The sequence below is a fragment of the Dama dama genome, chromosome 15 (genome assembly GCF_033118175.1).
Source record: "Dama dama isolate Ldn47 chromosome 15, ASM3311817v1, whole genome shotgun sequence".
NCBI lineage: Eukaryota > Metazoa > Chordata > Mammalia > Artiodactyla > Cervidae > Dama > Dama dama.
In genome coordinates, this window is record NC_083695.1 from 32,261,567 (window position 1) to 32,286,389 (window position 24,823).

The following is a 24,823-nucleotide window of genomic DNA, read 5'->3' on the forward strand; positions in this document are numbered from 1 at the left end:
CTTTTGGCCAAGAGAATGAAGGAAGTAAAAAAAAAATGGCAATAACAGATTACCAAGAGATGGAGGCTATCCTGATAACTTCTGAGTCCAGTCAAAAATGAGATGTTCCAAGAGTGACAAATAAATAAGATCTGACATCAGATCTAAAACACACACACACACACACACACACACACTCTTTCACTCATCAACCCTGTTTCTTTAAGGCAAACTAAAAAAGGTAAGTAATTCTCATATATTTACTCCTCTCTATTCTCTATCACCAAAAAGCAATATTTTTCAATGATCTTTTAAATGTTTTTCTTAATTTTAGAAATTCAATGAATATATGTGAGATACAAAGTTTAAGAATAAATACAATTTTAATCCATTTAAAAAAAATATTTAAACTGGATTCACAATTGAAGCTAAGCTCAATATTTAAAGTTTCTATTTCAACTAGGAAAGTCAAGTTCCCCTAAACCAGAAACATTTTAATAATAAATGTAGGCTGAGGGGAAAGTTTGAGAAAGAAACAAATCTTATTTATAATTAAAATGGTGCCATTCTTCACTGATTTTTAAACTGTGTATTTTAAATTGTACAATATACCTCTCAATTATTTCAAACACTTTAGTTAGCAATGCATACGTTTCCCAATATAGGATAAAGTATCAGGATTCTTTTTCTCAGAACAGGAAAAAAACAAAAATTACCATAAGACTAGGAGTCCTGCAATTTAGTAAAATTTCATCAGTAATGTTGACTTTTATTTGGTGGTCCCTTTAAAAGGAAGCAGAATAAGCAAAAAGGTAAGATATCTCATGAGGCCAAACTTGACCACCAGCTAATAATAAAAAATCAGCAGTACTTCAGATGAAAGTGCCTTGGACAATGCTTGACACCTATAAGACATTTAAGAAATGTTACTTTTAGATGTGGGGCAAGAGCACAAGAATAACTGGATTTGTTGCCAAGAGTATCTCAAAGGACATGGAAAAAGAGGTGACTTGGAGAATTGTGGGGAGCCCAGGCAACCTCAATCCTGGGCTAAGGCAGTGAAAAGGACCAAGAAGCCCAATCTACTAGCAAACAGATGCACAGGCTTTATAATTTAGGAATCTGAGTGGGAGAAAAAAGTGGACAGAGGCAGTGGAAAGGAAGAAGTAAAAGAAGTAAAATTTAAATTATACATGCTCTCCTTGTGGCTTATAAAAATGCTGGTATTTCCAAATATTAACATAGTCTATATATTTCTCATCTGACAAATTTGCAGTAACTTCTCTGTTAGTGAAACTATGTGTTTCATAACATGAATATCAATAAATACTGATTAGGATATTAAAAACAGCAATAATATAAAACATAGCAATTCTTTAGAAATTTAAACTTTTAAACCCTTAGTTTTGTTTTCTAGTTTAGAGAGTGTTAAATATAAACATGAGAAAGTTTAAAGCCTAATTTCTAAGTTTAAAGAATATACTTGAAAAAAAAAAAAAAAAGAATATACTTGGATATACATGTAAAAAGCTTAAAACTTTATACAGTAATTAAAAGAATTCAAAAAATGTTAACAATTGTCTGAGGGAATCACAGTCAATTCTCTTTATTCATTTCTGCATTTTAATAAACATTTTTAACAGAAAATTTGTATTTCTATAAATAAATATGCAAGCTAAAAAATGAAGTCAAAGTAGCACTGAAGTGAATGATCAAGTCAAATCATAGGGTCAGTAAAATTCAAATGAGCAACTCCATACCTCTACTAGGGCATAATACCACCATCAATCCCTTCTGCTCAAAAATAAATCATATGTATATCTGATTTACAGAAAAAATCTTGAAAAGGCAACTTATCAGTGTCTTTGCCACCCTTAGGATACAAGTGGAAAATAAAATCTTGTACAATACACATTTTAGATTTATTAAACTTAAACAAGGAATATGTGGGTTTCCCAGGTAGCTCAGTGGTAAAGAATCCACCTGCCAATGCTGGAGACTGGCATTTTATCCCACGGTGGGAAAGATCCGCTGGAGGAGGAAATGGCAATCCACTCCAGTACTCTTGCCTAGGAAATCCCATGGACAAGGGAGACTGGCAGGCTACAGTCCATGGTTTGCAAAAGAGTCAGACACGGCACAGCCAGTAAAACAACAAGGAACATGTGGCAAAGCAAACTATTCCAAAAGAAGTGCTTTCAATGAAACTTCCTTAAAGATTGATTTTTTTAATTAACTTATTTTAATTGGAGGATAATTACTTTACAATATTGTGATTTTTGCCATACATCAACACAAATCAGTCATGGGTGCACATGCGTCCCCCCATCCTGAACCCCCCTCTCAAATCCCTCCCACCCTATCCCTAGCAGTTAATATTTCTCTTTCTTTCCAAATGGCAGTATGATTGTGTAGTATGTGGAACCCATATTAAGAGTCAATTAAAAAAATTTCTTTATCTTCCTGAATTGCAAAGTTCACATTAATGCAATTAGTTCAGCCTTTGGGCTAATGTCTGGGGTGTGGCAGGGCTTTGGTTTCTGTGACTTCATCTAGACTGTCTGTGCCATACCTTGCCTGTCGGGTTCTTATTTCTACAAAATTTGTCCCATCAGTGAATCATTCAAGTTCAGGGCTGTAAAGAAGCTCATCTAGAAGATTAGATCTACTGAAGTAAATTTGTTCTAGGATCTCTATAGACTGATGCAATAAGTCTCCACTCTCAAACCCTGAGCAGAGTTGTTGGGGTCAGGATATGGCACACCTCCAAGGTAATGTCCAGTGTGTCCATTAGAAGGGCTTAGTATCTTGTTAACCTTCCTCAGTCAACCAATGATGTCCTTTGACTTTCAGCACAGATTATACCTGATGAGGGGGCAGCACATCCAAGTAATGTCCCAGGGTGAGCTTCAATTTAGTTCAGCTCAGTTCAGTTGCTCAATCATGTGCGACTCTTTGTGACCCCAAGGACCACAGCATGCTAGGCCTCCCTGTCCATCACCAATTCCCGGAGTTTACCCAAACTCATCTCCAGTGATTCAGTGATGCCATCCAACCATCTCATCCTCTGTCATCCCCTTCTCCTCCTGCCTTCAATCTTTCCCAGCGTCAGGGTCTTTTCCAATGAGTCAGCTCTTTGCTCTTCAGCTCAACAGGTGGCCAAAGTATTGGAGTTTCAGCTTCAACATCAGCCCTTCCAATGAACACTCAGGACTGATCTGCTTTAGGATGGACTGATTGGATCTCCTTGCAGTCCAAGGGACTCTCAAGAGTCTTCTCCAACACCACAGTTCAAAAGCATCAATTCTTCGGCGCTCAGCTTTCTTTATACTCCCACTCTCACATCCATACATGACCACTGGAAAAACCATAGCCTTGACTAGATGGACCTTTGTTGACAAAGTAATGTCTCTGCTTTTTAATATGCTGTCTAGGTTGGTCATAACTCTCCTTCCAAGGAGTAAGCGCCTTTTAATTTCATGGCTGCAGTCACCACCTGCAGTGATTTTGGAGTCCAAAAAAATTAAGTCAGCTATTGTTTCCCCATCTATTTGCCATGAAGTGATGGGACTGGATGCCATGATATTAGGTTTTTGAATGTTGAACTTTAAGCCAACTTTTTCACTCTCCTCTTTCACTTTCATCAAAAGGCTCTTTAGTTCTTTTTCACTTTCTGCCATAAGGGTGGTATCATCTGCATATCTGAGGTTATTGATATTTCTCCCAGCAATCTTGATTCCAGCTTGTGCTTCCTCCAGCCCAGCGTTTCTCATGATGTACTCTGCATTAAGTTAAATAAGCAGGGTGACAATATACAGCCATTACACACTCCTTTCCTGATTTGGAACCAGTCTGTCATTCAATGTCCAGTTCTAACTGTAGCTTCCTGATCTTCATACAGATGTCTCAGGAGGCAGGTCAGTGGGTCTGGTATTCCCATCTCTTTCAGAATTTTCCAGTTTGTTGTGATCCACACAGTCAAAGGCTTTGGCATAGTCAATAAAGCAGAAGTAGATGTTTTTCTGGAATTCTCTTGCTTTTTTGATGATCCAACAGATGTTGGCAACTTGATTTCTGGGTCCTCTGCCTGTTCTAAATCCAGTTTGAATATCTAGAAGTTCATGGTTCACATACTGTTGAAGCCTGGCTTGGAGAATTTTGAGTATCACTTTACTAGCATGTGAGATGAGTGCAATTGTGCAGTCGTTTCAGCATTCTTTGGCATTGCCTTTCTTTGGGATTGGAATGAAAACTGACCTTTTCCAGTCCTGTGGCCACTGCTGAGTTTTCCAAATTTGCTGGCATATTGAGGGCAGCACTTTCACAACATCATCTTTTAGGATTGGAAATAACCCAATTGGAATTCCATCACTTCCACTAGCTTTGTTGATAGTGATGCTTCCTAAGGCCCACTTGACTTTGCATTCCAGGATGTCTGGCTCTAGGTGAGTGATCACATCATCATGATTATCTGGGTCGTGAAGATCTTTTTTGTATAGTTCTTCTGTGTATTCTTGCCACCTCTTCTCAATATTTTCTGCTTCTGTTAGGTCCATACCATTTCCGTCCTTTATCAAACCCAACTTTGCATGAAGTGTTCCCTTGGTATCTCTAATTTTCTTACAGAGATCTCTAGTCTTTCCCATTCTATTGTTTTCTTCTATTTCTCTGCACTGATCACTGAGGAAGGCTTTCTTATCTCTCCTTGCTATTCTTTGGAACTCTACATTCAAATAGGTATATCTTTCCTTTTCTCCTTTGCTTTTTGCTCCTCTTCTCACAGCTATTTATTTGTAAGGCCTCCTCAGACAGCCATTTAGTTTTTTTGCATTTCTTTTTCTTGGGATGGTCTTGCTCCATGTCTCCTGTACAATGTCATGAACTTCCGTCCATAGTTCTTCAGGCACTCTGTCTATCAGATCTAATCCCTTGAATCTATTTCTCACTTCCACTGTATAATTGTAAAGGTTTTGATTTTGGTCATACCTGAATGGTCTAGTGGTTTTCCCTACTTTCTTCACTTTAAGTCTGAATTTGGCAATAAGGAGTTCATGATCTGAGACACAGTCAGCTCCTCGTCTTGTTTTTGCTGACTGTATAGAGCTTCTCCATCTTTGGCTGCAAAGAATATAATCAATCTGATTTCAGTGTTGGCCATCTGGTGGTGTCCATGTGTAACGTCTTCTCTTGTGATGTTAGAAGAGGGTATTTGCTATGACCAGTGCATTCTTTTAGAAAAACTCTATTAGCCTTTGCCCTGCTTCATTCTGTACTCCAAAGCCTAATTTCCCTGTTACTCCAGGTATCTCTTGACTTCCTACTTTTGCATTCCAGTCCCCAATAATGAAAAGGACATCTTTTGGGGGTCTTAGTTCTAGAAGGTCTTGTAGGTCTTCATAGAGCCATTCAACTTCAGCTTCTTCAGCATTACTGGCCAGGGAATAGACTTGGATTACTGTGATACTGAATGGCTTGCCTTGGAAATGAACAGAGATCATTCTGTCATTTTTGAGATTGCACCCAAGTACTGCATTTTGGACTCTCTTGTTGACTATGATGGCTACTCCATTTCTTCTAAAGGATTCTTGCCCACAGTAGTCAATATAATGGTCATCTGAATTAAATTCACCCATTCTGGTCCATTTAAGTTTGCTAATTCCTAAAATGCTGACATTCACTCTTGCCATCTCCAGTTTGACCATTTCCAATTTGCCTTGATTCATGGACCTAACATTCCAGGTTCCTATGCAATATTGCTCTTTATAGAATTGGACTTTGCTTCTATCACCAGTCACATCCACAACTGGGTGTTGTTTTTGCTTTGGCTCTGTCTCTTCATTCTTTCTGGAGTTATATCTCTACTGATCTCCAGTAGCATGTTGAACACTTACCGACCTGGGGAGTTCATCTTTCGGTGTCATATCATTTTGCCTTTTCATACTGTTCATGGGGTTCTCAAAGCAAGAATACTGAAGTGGTTTGCCATTCCCTTCTCCAGTGGACCACATTTTGTCAGAACTCTCCACCATGACCTGTCCATCTTGGGTGGCCCTACACAGCATGGCTCATAGTTTCATTGAGTTAGACAAGGCTGTGATCCATGTGATCAGATTGGTTAGTTTTCTATGATTGTGCTTTTCAATCTGTCTGCCCTCTGATGGAGAAGGATAAGAGGCTTATGGAAGTTTCCTGATGGGAGAGACTGACTGAGGGGGATACTGGGTCTTGTTCTGATGCCCGGGGTTATGCTCAGTAAATCTTTAACAATTTTCTGTTGATGAGTAGAGCTGTGTTCCCTTCCTGGTATTTACCTGGGGCCAAACTATGGTGGAGGTAATGAAGATAATGGCAAGCTCCCTCAAAAGATCCCATGCATGTACTGCTACACTCAGTGCCCCCAACCCTGCAGCAGGCCACCACTGACCCATGCCTTGGCTGGAGACTCCTGGACACTCTGGGCAAGTCTGGGTCAGTCTCTTGTGGGGTCACTGCTCCTTTCTCCAGGGTCCTGGTGCACACAAGGTTCTGTTATGTCATTATGGAAATGTAAATGAAATACCACTATGAGATACCACTTCACAGCCCCTAGGATAGCTATAGTAATAGAGTAAGTATTGACAAGGATATGAAGAAACTGGAATACTCATAAATTACTGATAGGAATGTAAAATGGTGTGGCTACTTTGGAAAACAGTTTTTCAGTTCCTAAGAAAGTTAAACGTGGAGTTACCATATGACCCAACAATTCCACTACTAGGTCTATACCCAAACCAAATGAAAGCACATATCCACAGAAATATTTGTACAGAAATGTTCATAGCAGCATTGTTAATAATTGCAAAAAGGTGGAAACAACCCAATGTCCAAATGATGACTGAATAAACAAAATTTGATATAACCATACAATGGAATCTTATTTGCCCATAGAAGGAAATGAAGTACTGATACATGCTACAACACAAATAAACCTTGAAAACATTATGTTACATGAAAAAAATCTACAGACATAAAAAGCATATTAGTGATTGCCTAGAGCTGGGGGAGGGAGAGGAGAGTGACTGCTAATAGATCTGGGGTTTCTTTTTGGAGTGATTTATTTTAAAAAGGATTAAAACTGACTGTCATAATGGTTACACAACTCTGTAGATGTATTAAAATCCATGAATTGTACACTTGAAGAGGTAAATTATATGGTATGTGAATTATAGCTCAATAAAGCTGTTTAAAAAAAAAAGAAATCAAGAACTTCCTTGGTGGTACAGTGGATAAGAATCTGCCTGCCAACGTAGAGGGTGTAGGTCTGATCCCTAGTCCGAGATCAAACCTGCTGCAGAGCAACTAAGCAACAAGAGAAGCCACGGCAATAAGAAAACCACACATTGCAACTAGAGGGTAGCCCCTGCTCACAGCAACCAGAGTAAGCCTGCCCAAAGCAAAGACCCAGCACAGCCAAAAATAAAATCAATGAATAAAATTATTTTAAAAAATCGACATAAACTCTGATTTCACTAGGTAAATCTGGGAGTAGGAATGCTAGGTTCTACGGTAAGCATATATAGTGGTGGTGGTTTAGTCGCTAAGTCATGGCCAACTCTTTTGTTGGCCATGAATTTTGTGATCCCATGGACTGTAGCCTGACAGGTTCCTCTGTCCATGGGATTTTGCAGGCAAGGATACTGGAGTGGGCTGCCATTCCCTTCTCCAGGGGATCTTCCTAACCTAGAGATCGAACCCAGTCTCCCACATTGCAGGCAGATTCTTTGCCAGTTAAGCCACCAGAGAAGCCCAACCATATATACGTTTACCTTCATAAAAAACTGCCAAATGTTAAGGTCACTATACTATTTTCATTGCCCGTGTCAACAAATGAAAGCTCCAACTGCTGCATGGTCTCATCAGCATTTGGTATGGTTTTTTAATTTTTCCTTTCTTCCTTCATTTTTCTTAATGTCTTAACTTTCTCACTACTGGTTTCTCATTGTGGTTTTAACTTAAAATTCTTCAATTATCAACGATGTTTAATATCTTTTGGTATATTTACTTGCTCTCCATATTCCTTTTTTGGTAAAGTTTCTACTTAAATCCTTTGTCAAATTTTTAATTAGGTTGTTCACTTACTATTGAATTTTGTGAGTTCTGTAGATACAAGTTTTTTGTATCCAGATTCTGGATACAAGTTTTTTGTTAGATACGTGATAGGAGAACATTAACTCCCAGTCTGAGACTTCTCTTTTCACTCTCATAACACTCTTTCAGACAGCATAAGTTCTTAATTTTCATGAAGTTGAACATAGTACTGATTTATTCATTTATGGATCATGCTTTTGGTGTTTAACTTTTTTGCTGATTAAAAAAAAAAAAAAAACTTTGCTCAATCTAAGGTCCAAAAGATTGTCTTACATTTTCTTCAAGTTATTTTCTAGCTTTAGGTCTTATTTTGAGATCTATGAACCATTTTGAGCCAGTTTTTGCATAGACTGGCAAAAGTGGGGAATTTTTGCGCTGAGGCTATAATAAAGAAAAATTTTCTATTTTGATGTTTGAAGGTTAACTGCCTTAAAGCCCACTTCCCTCTCCCTTTGCCCCACATCTAGATAAGTTAGTAGGAAAGCCTGTCCATTCTCTCCACTAACAATGGGAAGCTAAAACCATGAAAATCCCACACATGGGAACTATCACACTCCTAGTCACAATGAAAATTAAACTCAACCACCCTCCTTCATTTTGGCTTCAGTCTGGACTAAACCTAAGACCTCTCCTTAAGGAATCCTTTTGCAGTTGACTCCGTGAGTAAACCTTATTTCCTATTTCATATCCATTGGCGCCTTTCTGTCATCTGTTCCAACATTTATACGAATTCCTGAGCAAGGGGCTGCCCAGTGTCCAACAGAGGATATTAGATGCCCAAATAAGATGGAGTTTTTTATATATGAACATCCAACAATTCCAGATTATCCTTAATTGCCTTAATACCCTCATCAAAACAAACTGACCATTTTGCATGTCTGAATTCTCTATTTTGTTCCATTGATCTGTAAGTTTGTCTTTTCTCTATCTTTACTCTTGAGTATTGCAGTAATATAATAAGTTGAAATCACAAGTTTTTCAACTTTTTTGTCTTTTTCAAAATTGTTTTACCTTCTTCTAGTTCCTTTGTTTTCCCATATCAATTTTAGAATCAGCTTCTTTCTTTCTATAAGAAATCCTCTCCTCCTGAGATCTGGCTGGAATTGCACTGACTCTGTAGATGAGCTCAGGACAAACAGTTACCTTAACAATATTAACTCTTCCAATACATGAATATGGTGTCTGTCTCCACTTATGTAGGTCTTCTTTGGTTTCTTCCATTAGTATCTTGTAATTTTCATTATACAAATCTTGCACATGTCTTGTAAAGCTAATATTAAATATTTTATAAGTTCTGGTGCCATTGAGATGGTACTTTAAAATTTTTCTTTCCAGTTGTCCTTTGCTGTTATATAGAAATACAACTGATTGTTATATATTGACTTTCTATCTTTCAACCTTGCAGAATTCACTTATTAGATATAGAGGTGTTTTTTTTAATCTTTCTGAACAGAAAAAGATTTTCTGCACAGACACTCTGTCCATGATTAGAGCCAGTTGCTGCCCTTTGAAACATGCTGTTAAAAGAATTAAAACAAGCCACAATCTGGGAAAAAATATTTCCCTATCACATATGCAGCTATTCCACTCTTAGACATTTATGCAAGAGAAAAGAAAGTATATATTCCTCCAAAGACTTATATGTGAATGCTCACAGTAGCTTTATTTATAATAGTTAAAAGCTGAAAACCACCCAAATGGCCGTCAATTAGAACATGGACAAAAACAAAGTTTTGCAGTATATCCATACAATATAACATTACCCAACAATAAAAAGACATGAACACATAACAATATGGATGAATTTCAAAGCACTAGTACTGAGTTTAAGAAGCCAGACATCCTCCCCCCACCACAAGTACATACTATATGAGGGGTCTCAGTCGGACACGACTGAGTGACTGAACTGAAAGTCCTTTAGTTGTTATCAGATTGCTTAAAAATCTTTAATCTGATTTAAAAAGCCCAATTCAATCCCCTAAAAAATTCTTAGTGGGAAGAAAAAATTACTGGTATAAGAATTTTTACTGTCATGTGTTTCTTTTCCAAAATAAAAAAAAGTACAGGTAGAAAGAAAACTAGTTAAGGTTTTGCTAAACAGGTAGATAAAATAAAATAAACCACTAAATTTCAGGCTTCTCTTCACAATATTTACAATGAAGAAATAACTCAAGTGCCCAACAAGAAAAAAAGACTGAGTATATTAACTTGATATAATATCACTATATAAATGAAAAATATGCAAACCAAAACATGGACACTAAACATGGACATTTATATAACACACTAAGCAGGAAGTTTAAGAAGTCCAGGCTCACTGATGACAACGATATAAGAACCATGAATCTCTATACTTTATTGCTTTTGTCAGTGCACAACCAAATGTACTAATAGTCACACTGATCAGTCAAACAACATCAGGAAAAGGAATGTTTTTAATTATATCAAGTTCAAAACTGTTGGAGTAAATGTAATGAAATCTTTTGAGTTTCATTAGTTTTTACTGAAGCACAATTATTTGGCTAGAAAAAACTAATGAGAGAATAGCTTTAATTTATTCAAATAAATTTTATTGAGTAGAAACATAAACAAAGCTTTAACTAATGAAGCTTTCACAAAACCACATACGCACTTTATTTGAGTTCTCTCATATATTCATTTACTATACATACACACACTCGCACCTTATAATGTAACTGTAAGATTCAAGATCTTAGGACTTCCCTGGTGGTCCAGTGGCTAAGACTCCAAGCTCCCAATGCAGGGGGCCCACTGGGTTCCATCCGTGGTCAGGGAACTAGATCCCACATACCACAACTAAGAGTTTGCATGGTACAATGAAGACCTGGTGCAGTCAAATACATAAATATTTTTTAAAAGATTCAAGATCTCACTGTAAGAAGAGCAATAAAGTGTAATGCCAAAGGTCTATGCAATTCACTTTTCTTTACCTTCAAGCATTTTCCACTTTTAGAGCAGAACCAAAGATATGTTATAATATTTAAGGGGGTGAGGGGAGGCCGACATGATGTATAATTATCTAGGCAATTAAGCAATTCAACAATTCTCCAACCAACTTATTCACTTTGCTAAAACTCTTCTCTGCACAGTTGTTCAGTCATGTCAGACTTTTCGTGACCCTTCGGACTGTAGCCCACCAGGCTCCTCTGTCCAGGGAATTTCTCAGGCCAGAATACCGGAGCGGGTTGCCATTTCCTCCTCCAGGGTATCATTCCCAACCCAGGAAATGAACCCCTGTCTCCTGCACTGCAGTCGGATTCTTTACCATTGAGCCATCCAGGAAGCCCTAAAAACTCTTTTAGCCAAGGTTTATTAGAGTAATCTATACAGTCAAGGCCAGTCAGACATAAAAGCCTAGATCTATTTTCAAAAATATTCAAGAAATCCTCTCTCAAGATACCGAGATGCCTTTATTCTGTATCTCTTTTTACTTTTTAGTTCTTAACAGGGTTAGGGTTTTTAGAATTTACAGATGCACTTACGGAGGGAGAGAATTTCTGTAAATGGTAATTAAAACTCCACACTGATATGTGTACTTGCATTTTCAGACCCAGAGTCCACACCTTCTATCAGATTTCCAATGGACTTCACGACCACAAAATAGGTTGAGAACTACTACTATGAGAATTCCACAGGGACACTTTTCAAATCTAAGTGATGTAATTATATTTCTCCCAGTTGATAACTGCTAAGTAAAATAGGGCATTCCATTCACAAAAGTGAAGGCTCACAAGCTTTAGGCTGCATCCAAGAAATAAAAGCAGGAGCTCAAACCTATCTGCCCTATGAAAGATACTGCTTGTCAGAATACAACCCACTCCGAGGTAATAGAAAAGGTTAACATCTCCTTACCAAAAAGCCAAGATTCACCTGCAACAACCTGCACTACTCTGGTATACACAGCTTTTTTTTTTTCATTAGTCTTTTACACTAATTTTTTCTGCAATAATTAAAAGTACATTTTCATTTTTTTCACTATTTTAATTACCAAAATGGCAAATATAATTATCCACTTATCAAAATCCTTGATTTTCAGTACTTCAAAATAAAACTCATTGTCAAAGGAAATAGCATTCTTCACCTAAAGACACAAAGTAGTCCTTTTCTTAGTAACTATGTTAAATCTATAAGAATCATTTGCCATCAGCCATCTAAAATACTGACAGGACTTAAGGCATAATGTACTAAAACCAAAACCGACAGGACTTTCAAAGCTAAGTAACAGGACTTCCCTGGTGGTCCAGTAGTTGAGAATCTGATTACCAACGCAGGGGACACGGATTTGATCCCTGGTCTGGAAAGATCTCACGTGTGGAGGAGTAACTAAGCCCATGTGCCACAACTACTGGGCCCCTGTGCCAAACTACTCAAACCCCTGCAGAGCCCTGGGCTCTACAAGAGAAGCCACCGCTATAAAAAGCCTGTGTACTGACAACTAGAGAGTAGTCCTTGCTCACCACAACTAAAGAAAGCCCATTAAAAAAAAAAAAAAAAAAAAAAAGCCCATGGGCAGAAAGGGAGAGCCAGCACAGCCACAAATAAATAAAAACGTTTTAAGGTAAGTAATAAAACGTACGCTTCCCATGGGGGCGGGGAGGGGGAAAGGTAAAATATGAAGTTCATCATTAAGATTAGGAATTACATTCACAGGCTAAAAGTCAGAAGTTTAAAAAAAAAATCACTGAATGTCTACTTAAATTTTAAATCAAGGGAAAAACCCTTATTCAAGGTTGTTCACTTTCAGCTTCTTAAATATTTCTTGCTTATCATATCCATTTTTTCCATAGATATTTGATCAGAAAAATCCCTTTTAAGTGTTTCATAAATTAAATTCCAGTATTCCCGCTATGAAGACTTGAATATTTCATCAGATTATTTTAGGAAAAGACTAGCCTCATTCATAAGCTACATATAAATCTAAAAGGGGAAATAGGTTTCTTGCCAGAACCTATTAAAAAAAAAAAAGAAGAAGAGGCAAAAGTTGATGAAAGAACACCGCTGCCACGTCCTTTCCCTTCCCCCGCTCAGTAGTGGCTATTCCATTCCTTCAGAGTGCATTCCAAGGGAAAGTCCAAGAGCCACAGCTCTCAAGAGAAACCAGAAACAGTTAAGTTGAAACTGGCAAGCCTCTTTGGCCTCTCAGATCAATTTCCTAAAAGGAGATCCAGCTTCTGCTTCATCCCTTTCTTAAAGCAAACAGTGCAAAATTCCAAGTCCTGTCCATTCTATTCGGAACGCCTAAGTTACTAGCGTCTACGACCTGACTGCATTTAATATATAAGATTATTTAGAAGAAATGGTCTTATGAAACCATTCCCCCCACCCCTTAAAAACATGCAGCTGCGGGCCATCCATGTAACTCAACTCAAACTTCTCACAGAGCCACAGAATTTGATTTACTGATGTGGACTTTTAAAAGCTGCAAACTCGGCTGAGAGAAACAGGGGGGGAGGGGAGAAGCTCATGTGCCTTTAAAAAAATTTGGGGGCAGAAGAAGGAAGGAAGAAGACTAGCTTCCCAGTTCACTGGACGATCTGACAGCCGACTTCCTCAACCTAGCTGCCCGAAACTCGCCGCCCGGGGCTACCTCCAGCTGCTCAATAAGCCCGCGGCGCGCAACAGATGAGTTAAACCTGAACTTTCCCGGGTAGGTCCGCTTCCCAGACCCCACGACTCCGGCAGAATAAAAATGCTCGAGCGCTTCAGCGTCAGGTCTAAGCTTTAAAAACCGCTCTCTGTTGCCACATGATAACCATCTGCGGCTGTGGAGGCCGAAAACCCTTGCATACCCCTCAGTTTTGACGGGAGGGACTCACGTAGGCGAGGCGCTTGGAAAACTCAACAGGGTGATTCCTCCCCAGGAAGGAATATTCAAGAAAGTCCTGGTCCCCGGGGCGGAGACTGAGGCTCCCGCAGCCCCAACGACCGGGGGCGCCAACCTGCGAGGCGGTGGCAAGAGGAGCACGGAGGACTGCTAAAGGGCCTCTGGGGCTCCCAGAGGAAACGGGGCTCAGGGCGAGTCTCCAAAGGAGAAGGAACTGAGGCAACAGTAGTAAACTGGGGAGCGCCCCCCCCCCCCCCCGCCCCCGAGCCATACCACGAGAGGGGGCAGGGACCAGACCAGCAGAGTCATTCGAGAAAGGCCACGGCTGCCCAAGGACTGCAGCCTCAGTCCCCAAGGTCGGGGGAACGTCTCACCTGGGAAGTGGCACGCGAGAGCCGCGCGTTCTTCAGCACCCGGTCGCCTGCACCCGGCCGGCTACCTACTCCTTTCCCTCAGCCCGCTGGCGGCGCGACTCGGCAGCAGAGGGAGCCAGTTAGCCCTTTTATAACCTCGAGACTGCGACGGCTGCGCTGAGGAGGAGGCGACTGCAACCCTCGCTACGTGAGCTCGATCACACCAGCGGCCCGGCGTCTGCGCAGGCGCCCAGCCCGGGCCCTCTCCGCCCCTACCCGTGGCCCACGGCCCACGCCCGGGACTCCTCACCAGCCGGTGGAGTCTGAGGCCGAGAGGAGGGACCGGCGGGCGGGCCTGGGATGTAACGCGCCTGCGCGGGGCTCTCACCACGCCACCGTCTCCATGGTTACCTGGGATTTGCGCTGCTTCTTTCAACAGGTTGTTTAGAGCCTGAATTTTGGGATCAGCCCCTCAATCAGGCCTGAGCGACGAAACCGCCAGCGAGAAAATGTCTTAAATGTGAGAAGAGGAACATGGAAGCGTAGAAAATAAAGCAGAAAAGAATAAGTATCGGGTGGGAAATAACACAGTATATTCTGTCTCTCTGTCTTGGCCCTTAGGCTCCCTCTGTACCTACACTCATTTTATCTGTATCTTGTTCCATTGCACATCTTTATACTTAATCAGCAGATAACGGACTGCGCGCTCCGGAGATTTTCTGGGTTCAATTTCTGGCTCAGTCCCGTAAAACTATGGGTATTGATCTCTCTGTATCTCAGTTTCCTGCAAAATGAGAACAACAAATAGGTACCTCATAGTACCTACCTCGTTGTTGTGAGGATTAAATGAGATGATGTATGTAAAGCACTCAGAACATGCTTAGCACACAGAAAGGACTTAGTAATTATTAGATGGTGTTGTAGCATATAAGGAACCCAGTCTTGTGTCTGGTCTTCGTTTAACATTTCCCTTAGCCATTATATTCCTAAAAGAAGTCTTAACTATCTGGAAGCAGACAAGGAAGGAAATATTTTTTCCCTTGTCAGTGAAAGGAAAAAGACTTCTCTAAGACTTGTTAGTCATTAAAAATTGTTTCTAAAGTTTTCCATGAATGATAAATGGCACAGCAATAATTAAAATTTAACTCTTATCTAGGAGGTGGGATTGATTATACAGATACAGAAATAGTCATAGAGAGGGTACTTAGGGAACATTAGGCAACCCAAAGGAAATACAGTGAGAAATATAGTGAACCATTAATCAGCGGTTCTCAGAGTGTGGTCACGGAATTCACAGGAAAAAAATCACTTCATACTAAAAGTTTATTTGCCTTTTTCACGCTAATGAGAGTATAATGGGGTTTTCCAGAGACTACATGTCCTGGGATATTGCAACAGAGTGCACACAGAAGAATGAGAATCTTCTAATAGGTCAGATAAAAAGATCTGCAGAAATGTAAAATAATGCCACTCTTCTCACTAAATTCTTTTTGCTCTGGAAAACAGTTATTTTTTGTTTAAAAGTATTTTAACATGTACGTGCTAAGTTGCTTGAGTCATGTCTGACTCTGAACCTATATGGACTGTAGCCTGCCAGGCTTCTCTGTCCATGGGATTCTCCAGGCAAGAATACTGGAGTGGGATGCCATGCCCTTCTCCAGGGGATCTTACTGACCCAGGGGTCAAACCCCTGTCTCCTGCATTGACAGGTGGGTTCTTTACCAATAGCACCACCTGGAAACCCTGTTATAATGTAGTAAAAGTGAAAGTCCAACTCTTTCCGACCCCCTGGACTATACAGTCCATGGAATTCTCCAGACCAGAATACTGGAGTGGGTAGCCTTTCCCTTCTCCGGGGGATCTTCCCAACCCAAGGATCCAACCCAGGTCTCCCATTAACATGTAACCACTTTATTATTGTTGTTTTTAAATGAATTAATAAACAAATATTTTGCATGTTTGTTTTAACTGCTGATACAGTCAATTTTGATAGATATCCACATAAAAGCATTTTGGAGTTCTCAATACTTTTTAGGAGCGTGAAGTGGTTATGACATCAAAGAGTTTGAGAACCACTAGTCTAAACAAAAACCAGGGAGCCCTTTGACTAAAGGGCAAGGCAAAGATCTTTTCCTTAAATCTTGGTCTCAAGTAAAGCTATAATCAGTGGTATCCACTGGCCCTATATAGAGCAGAAAACCCTGAAAACTACAATTTACCCTGTAAATAAAATGGCTCCAGACCTTGAGGCAGATTTAGTGAAGCTAAGAAAGTCTCAGCTTTAGGGGGACTTCATTTGCAGTAGCCCTTTCCAAGACCCTGGAAGGGACTTAGCAATATGCTCACACAGTCTTATGCTTTTGTAAAATTTGTGAAAGTAAAAATTTTAACTGCAATCTTTAGACTGCTAATTCTTTTCTCACTGCTTTCCCTCTGTCACACTTCCCTTTGTCTAGTGTTGGAGTGGCTAGAAGGCATTTTTATAATTTAACTGAAGGGAACTTCATTTAGAATACATTTGGTTTGAGTTTAGTGGGATTTATTTCTGTAATTCACAGTCACTCCCATGTATAGTTAAGCTATTTTCAGCTGTCCCAGTGTAGGAGTAGCATCCAAGAACACTACCACCCATTGTTCTGACCTGCCCAGCATTGTAAAACAAAGGTACAGGGTCAGACACCATACAGCTATTGAACGTGTCCTATGTTTCAGCATCAAAAATATATGGATAGTGAAGGAGAAACTAGGTCGAAGCTTTGGCAATCTAAAGCTAAACTGTGAGAAATTCTTCCAATTATGGGATGTATAAATTTTCAATTAAAGATTTAGTGCTTATCAATGCTTAACCAATAAAAGTAAGTAAGTGGGGTTTTTTTTGGCAGAATTAATGAGGCTATCCATAACAAACTGGTTAGAATGTCATCAGTTTAAAGAAAACTGATGTGCCCTGAACTCGTTTAAGTCATACAAATAACCTTATTGGGTTTTTCCCAAATGTGACAACAATCCTAAAAATTTACATGACATTATCAGAACAATGAAGCTGAAACTTCTTACCTATATCTATCAATATCATTTGGTTGCCCAAAAAGGACACTTCATATCAAATCTACATATGACCAACCACATCGTCATCCTTGCTTAGTTAAAATGAAGAGGCAGATACTTTGGGGGGTAGAAAAGACATGAATCCCCTCTGAATGGTCAAACACTAGAGTGGAGGTAAACCTCCATTGGCTTCCCCAGTAGCTCAGCGGTAAAGAATCTGGCTGCAGTGCAGAGACACAGGAGATGCAGGTTTGATCCCTGGGCGGGGAAGATCCCCTGGAGGGGAGCATGGCAACCCAGGCCAGTATTCTCGCCTGGAGAATCCCACAGGTTGAGGAGCTGGGTGAGCTACCTAGGTCAAAAGAGTCAGACACAACTGAGCACACATGTACGTAAGCCTCCAATAAATCTCTTCTTTTACTTCTGAAAAATTCATCAATCGAATATTTATTTTAAAAAATATTTAAAGTCCTATATTCTTAGGAAAAGCCTATTGTGTAACCATTGTAACAGCTAATGAGCAGAAGTGATTTTAAACTCAGTTAATAGATAAATGGCCACTCAACCTTGTGAACAAGCTTCTGAAAAATCAGCCAGTCATTGACAGCCTCCCACTTTTAAAGTTAACCAGACAGCAACAGCTTTACTCTCATGAACACATCTGTGAAGTTCAGCCAATTGTCAACAGTCTCTCCAGCACAGTAATCATGCTTCCACGGCTGACGTCAACCCACTTTAACCTCTGAAAGTCAGCCAATCCCTGAACTCCATCTTTCACAAAACCTAGATAAGATTAGCAGAGGGAATGTGTCAAACAAGCATAGTGCTTTTCTTACATAGAAAGTAATAAGTCAAGTTTTTATTTCACATTTTGAATGATGGTTTCTTCCTTGGACACTGAGCACTTGTGTGCCCAAAAAAAGGCAGCCATAACAGAAGACACAGACCCTGTTATTGAAGGCATTCATACATATGAAACAATTAGAAATTATTTGATAGAGTGAATAAATGTTGAATGTATTGTGAGGATAAGATACTATGTATTTGGAGACACTGCTTTGAAAAGCATGTGCTCTCCTCACTTGCTGCAAGTCTTTCCTTCTCTGGAAAATAAACAAATAAAATAACCTTGAGAGTTAGGAGACTGAATAAAGTAAATTTGATAAAATAGATAATGGTGGGTAGGTTCTTTAGCAGGGGTTAAGATGATGGAAGCAATATTTTAGAAATATTATACTATGTGAATTACAAGAAAGTGGCATCTAGATTAGTAATCCAAGATTCACTGAGTAAATATTTGTGGAAAGCCTACCATTGTGTCCAAGACACTGTCTACTGCACTGTGGAAGATCAAACTTTAATTAAGACAGTCTCTGCTTTTAAAGAGTTTATAAACATATTGCATAGAGTTAAAACCTGCACTTGTGGCAGTGAGAATTCATTCATCCAATAAAGATTTCCCTATATGAGCCAAATAATCCTAAGTGCTGGAAATATGTTTCCTGCTATCATAGAACTTGGGGTCCTTTTAAGGAAATGAACAGTACACTTAAATAAATAAGTGAATAAACAAAAGTGACAAGGAAAATGACCAGATGCTATGAAAAAGAATAATGGAAAACAGTAATAGGAAGGACATAATTTAGATTCATAGCACAGGGAAAGTGTCTCTGAAGAAGTGACATAAACTGAGATCTAAGTTAGCCAGCCAAAGTATGTGAGGAAGAACAATCTTTTCATTCTTATTCACGTGAGAGGACAGGACAGGTTGTGTGAGAATCGCGTTGCAGGAAAAAGCTTGGCGCATTTGAGAAGCGAAAAGAAATTCAGTGTGATTGTAGCTCAATAAGCAAGGGAGAAACTGGTATGATGGGTATGCAAAGGTTCAGTCAGCAGGGCTTGCTTAGTACTGAAACAAGTACAATCGGAAAGCACTGAAGTATTCAAACAGTGCAGTAACATTATTTACCGTGAACAAAGTAAAAACACAATGTAAAAACATAAGAGTTTTCTATGTCACTGGGGGTGGGATGAGCCTTGGAACAAGGAGTGATAGGGACTTCCTCCTTAATCTTGGGTAAGAACATGAAAGTCAACAGATGAGTTATTCTAGAATACAGCTGAAACTAGTATTCCAGTCACTAACCTCCTGTCACTGTGGCACTGAGGAGGGTGGCTGCAGTAGGGTAACCAGACCACCTCCATTGTGTGGCCTCAGTAGGGACACTCACTGAAGCAGGCAGAATAATGGCCCCACAAAGATGTCCACATCGTAATCCTTAGAACCCATGAATACGTTACTTTACACAGCAAAAGAACTTTGCAGGTGTAAGTAAATTAAGGACTCTTATATGGGGAGACTAACCCAGATTATCCAGTTGGGCCCGATCTGATTAAATGAATTCTTTAAGGCTGAGAACGTCTCCTTGCTCTGATCAGAGAAAGACATGAGGATGGAAGCAATTGAGATATTTGATATGTTGCTGATTTAAAGATAGAGGGGCACCATGAGTCAAGGAATGTAGGAAAGTAGCAAAGAACTGGAAAGTAGCAAAGAATTACCTCTAGAAAGTAGAAAAGAATTGGATTCTTCTCTAAAGCCTCCAAAAAGGAACACAGCCCTGACAGTACTTTTTTTTAATTTTAGCCCAATGAGAGCACTGTCAGAGTTATAACCTATAGAACCATTGGGTAATAAATTTGTATTGTTTAAGCCATCAGATTTGTGGTAATGTGTCATAGCAGCAATAAGAAACTGATACGCCTACATATATGATTACAACTGAAACAATGTCTGAAGATTATGACATTTCTCAAGGGTCAGAGTAAATTTCCCAATGTTCTCTCCTAGAGGTGAATGCAGTTATTAGGACTGACCCTTTACACTACATAAACATTCTTAAAATCATGGAAATAGTCTGAGGAAGAGGACTCCAGAGAATAAGAAAGATCTTCTCTCAAAAAGCACAATAGGAGTATTAAGACCTCTGATTTTAATATTAAGAGGCATATGACCAACTCATATTTTGCCCTCAAAAAGCAAGACATGTGAATTACATAAAAACTGTGCCATGGTCTTTAGTTTCGAAAACTGGCCAAATAGTGGGTATCAACAAACAAAATAAGGAAGTTGGGAAAGTGAGCTGAATTTGTAGAGAAAATGAAGAATTTGATTCTGAATCTTAATGGATTTGAAATGACAGGGACCATCATAGACTACACACTTACTCTGCTAATTAATAACCAGTTTGTCAATATTAGGCAGATTTCCACAACACAACAGGAACTGATATAAGGGCTAAAATTCTGACTTTTTATCCAGCTGCAGTTCTAATTTAAAATCTGTGGTTTCTTTAAATTTAATTCTGCTCAACTTGAGTCAAGCACATTTTAACTGTTCATATCTCTCTGCTGTTGGCTGAAAAGGCAAGGTTACCTCCCCATGGCGTTCATTCATGTTGTTCACCAACTGGTTCTAGGGCTTTTCTCTTCCCAGACAGAGAGATCTGCTCTTCACATTCTCTGAAGTTAGTCGTGGCCAACTAATTTGCTTTGGTCAATGAAGGCAACATATTTGAAAGTCAGGATGTGTTTCACCATGTTCCCTTCCCTCTGTTGCAGTTACCACAGAAGCTGTATCAAGATGAAATCTTCATCAGTCTAGGTATCTGAGTTCCTATAGAACAGAGCCCCAAAGTTACACTGAATGTATAACTTGTGTGAAAAATAAACACTGTAGAATGTTAAGTTAGAGTTGTTTATAATCATAGCATTACTAGCCTCTCTTAACCTACTTACTGCTTAAACAAGGCAAGCCAAATTTTTCCTTTACAAAACCTATTACTAGAATTGTACTTATTAATTATATTTTTACCTGGAATGGACACTGTGGGTTGCCTACCTAGTATTCATTCTTCCCTTCACCAACTTTATTAAGACTTTCCAAATTATCCAGCCTTTCAGTTTAGGTGTGACTTGTACTTCTGCTTAGGATGTAAAAAACTGCAAGGAATTCTGCTTCCATTTTTACAGTGGGAAAAAAAAATCAGATAATCTACGAAATCATAAATGTTCTTCAGCATATCAGAGAGCACAGGTTGCAAGACAATCAAGTAACCTGAGTTCCAAGGAGTGACAGGACACAAAGTTTAGGTCTTTGCAGAGTTAAGAAAAAACTCAGCAAAAATTTTAACAAATTGTTGAAGTCCCAGTGTTATCAGTTTGGAGCCTCAAGCACAAGGGGAGACTGTACTACTAGTTCGTCCCACAACCTTAGTGGTCCTCAAATGAAAGACTGGGAGTAGGGCAGAAGAGCACAGAACTGCATTGAATGGTGCACACCTCTTTCCCCAGGATCTTCTATCTTATGAAGCAAAAGCCTTAAGCCCCTGGATAAGTGGCAGGAAACCCTTTGCTCCCCAGGGCACAGGTAAAGATTCCTTGTGGATGGAGAAACCATAGAACAGCCCTCTATTCTTAGGGGAGAGGCAGGAAACTCTCTTGGACTCTGGATCCTTCACTGATAACAAGCTGAGGTCTACTATTGCTGAGGGAGGAGCAGGAAAGGAAACTCTTGTCCAAGACCAACCATGAAAGGCTGAGGTGGCTGCCTTTCAAGAGACTGAAAAAGTCCCACTCCCGAGGCCCAGGCACACAGGGCCTGCCTAAGACTGAGACTGGACCAGGGGACCGAGAATCTCCACACAGACTCAGAGAGTCTAGAGTGAGAGACAGTGCGCTGAGGGGAGAAAGAGAGAGCTCTTCTGTGGCATAAGAATGCAGGGACAACTGAAAGTCAAGGGGGAAGCAGGAATACAGGAAAACTCTCTGGCAACCCAGCCCCCACATTATGTAAGCACAAGGACACAGTTTCTTCCTCCTGAAGGAATTTGAAGATTGTGCTATATAACAAAAGTAACTACAGCAATAACAAAGCCTCAGCTCAGCTCAACTCCTAATCAGACTGACAACCTGAAAGAAGAAGAGATGTTCATCGCAAGGTATGGACACAATTTATAAAAAAATAATACTGTGGTACACACAATGTCCAGCATTCATTAGAAAACCATTAGATACACAAAACAGTTAAAAAATCCACTGTCAGGAGATAAGGCACTCAATAGGCATGGATTCAGAGATAAGCCAGATGTTCAAACTATCAGATAAGGACTTCAAACTAACTAGCTAAAAAAAAAAAAAAATTAACAACATGCATGAACAAATGGGGAATTTCAGTAAAGAATGAAAATTACAAGAAAATAGATGAATTGAGGCCAATTAAAAAAGAATTTCTCAATATTAAGCAGATTGGCTAACTTGAATTTTGCTTATTCATTCATTTCTTCAATAACTAGTATTATTTTAATCCTTCTCCCAATTTTTAAATAAATAAAAACAGAAATAGTCAAATGAAATGCTAGGGGGGAAATCCTATGATATTTAGAGACAATTCTCTTGATGAAATCATTGGTTATTCAACACAGCTGAAAAAAAGATCAAGTCATCCAAACCGATAAATCAAGTGGAAAAAAAGTGAAAAACAAATAGAACATCCAATGCTCTTGGATCAAATAATCCAACATATATGTAGCTGGAGTCTCAGACGAAGAGAGACAAAATGGGGCTTTAGAAATATTTGCAGAGAATCAACAGACAAAGGATTAATCTCAAAAATATACAAGCAACTCCTGCAGCTTAGTTCCAGAAAAATAAATGACCCAATCAAAAAATGGGCCAAAGAACTAAACAGACATTTCTCCAAAGAAGACATACAGATGGCTAACAAACACATGAAAACTTGCTCAACATCACTCATTATCAGAGAAATGCAAATCAAAACCACAATGAGGTACCATTACACGCCAGTCAGGATGGCTGCTATCCAAAAGTCTACAAGCAATAAATGCTGGAGAGGGTGTGGAGATAAGGGAACCCTCTTACACTGTTGGTGGGAATGCAAACTAGTACAGCCACTATGGAGAACAGTGTGGAGATTCCTTAAAAAACTGGAAATAGAACTGCCATATGACCCAGCAATCCCACTTCTGGGCATACACACCGAGGAAACCAGATCTGAAAGAGACACGTGCACCCCAATGTTCATCGCAGCACTGTTTATAATAGCCAGGACATGGAAGCAACCTAGATGCCCATCAGCAGATGAATGGATAAGGAAGCCATGGTACATATACACAATGGAATATTACTCAGCCATTAAAAAGAATTCATTTGAATCAGTTCTAATGAGATGGATGAAACTGGAGCCCATTATACAGAGTGAAGTAAGCCAGAAAGATAAACACCAATACAATATACTAACGCATATATATGGAATTTAGAAAGATGGTAACAATAACCCTATATGCAAAACAGAAAAAGAGACACAGATGTACAGAACAGACTTTTAGACTCTGTGGGAGAAGGCAAGGGTGGGGTGTTCTGAGAGAACAGCATTGAAACAAGTATACTATCAAGAGTGAAACAGATCACCAGCCCAGGTTAGATGTATGAGACAAGTGCTCAGGGCTGGTGCACTGGGAAGACCTAGAGGGATGGGATGGGGAGGGAGGCGAGAGCGGGGATCAGGATGGGGAACACATGTAAATCCAAGGCTGATTTGTGTCAATGTATGGCAAAAACCACTACAATATTGTAAAGTAATTAGCCTCCAACTAAGAAAAATAAATGAAAAAAAAGAGAAATATTTGCAGAGATGATGGCAGAAAACACTCCAAAAGCAATAAAATATGTCAACTGCAGATCAAAGAAACTGTTCTCCAAAATTTCCCTCACCCTGATAAACCTGATTCATATCAGTAATATCACAGTCTGTCTTGCCACAGTGATTGGTTTAGGGATGGGCACTTAACTCAGGCCAATTCATGTCAATTCATGACATTCCTTTGACTCATGTCAATTCATGACATTCCTTTGACCTCAGGAATTGTTTGGTTAGGGGATTACAACCTAAACTGACCCAAATAGAGTGAAGACCACTACCTCTGCTTCAAGGTTGAGTGGACATACTGCCTGGATAGTAACAAGAAAGTAAATAGCACCCAAGATCTGTCAGCCGTTCTTTGACTGTGAAGGAAGTCAACTTGAGGACAAAGACAGCTCATGAAATAGGCAAGAGGTGAGAGAAACAGAGTAAAACCTCAATCCAGTGATATCTGAGCCCTGAACTTCAGTTGGATGTTTTAGCTATGCAAGCTAATGAGTTCCTTTATTGTTTAAGCAAATTAAATTAGCATTTTCTCAAATTTCAGTTGCAAGTAACCAAGCACATCTTAATTCATGCAGTACCATATATGAGTATGATTCTTTGTAGAGAGGGCTCCAACTCATCTCTTAACTGTTCTCTGGTTTTGGACCAAATTTCTAATTCCCAAAGGAAATGTACTTGTTTTCCAAGAGGAAAACAATCATGCAAGAGAATACTGCCTGTTACCAAGTAACTGGTATAACTGGA

General features: G+C 39.4%; 1 protein-coding gene across 2 annotated transcripts in view; it reads right to left on the bottom strand.

The window, feature by feature from the left end:
• Nucleotides 1-14,504, bottom strand: part of P4HA1 (prolyl 4-hydroxylase subunit alpha 1) — a 101,608-nt gene extending 87,104 nt beyond the window's left edge. The window contains exon 1 of one of the 2 annotated variants that reach the window (XM_061161778.1): nucleotides 14,326-14,504. The gene's annotated coding sequence lies outside the window, so the exon portion shown is untranslated. The remainder of the gene's footprint in view (nucleotides 1-14,325) is intronic. The other variant, XM_061161777.1, reaches the window with a different exon arrangement.
• Between the last annotated feature and the right edge of the window lie 10,319 nt (nucleotides 14,505-24,823).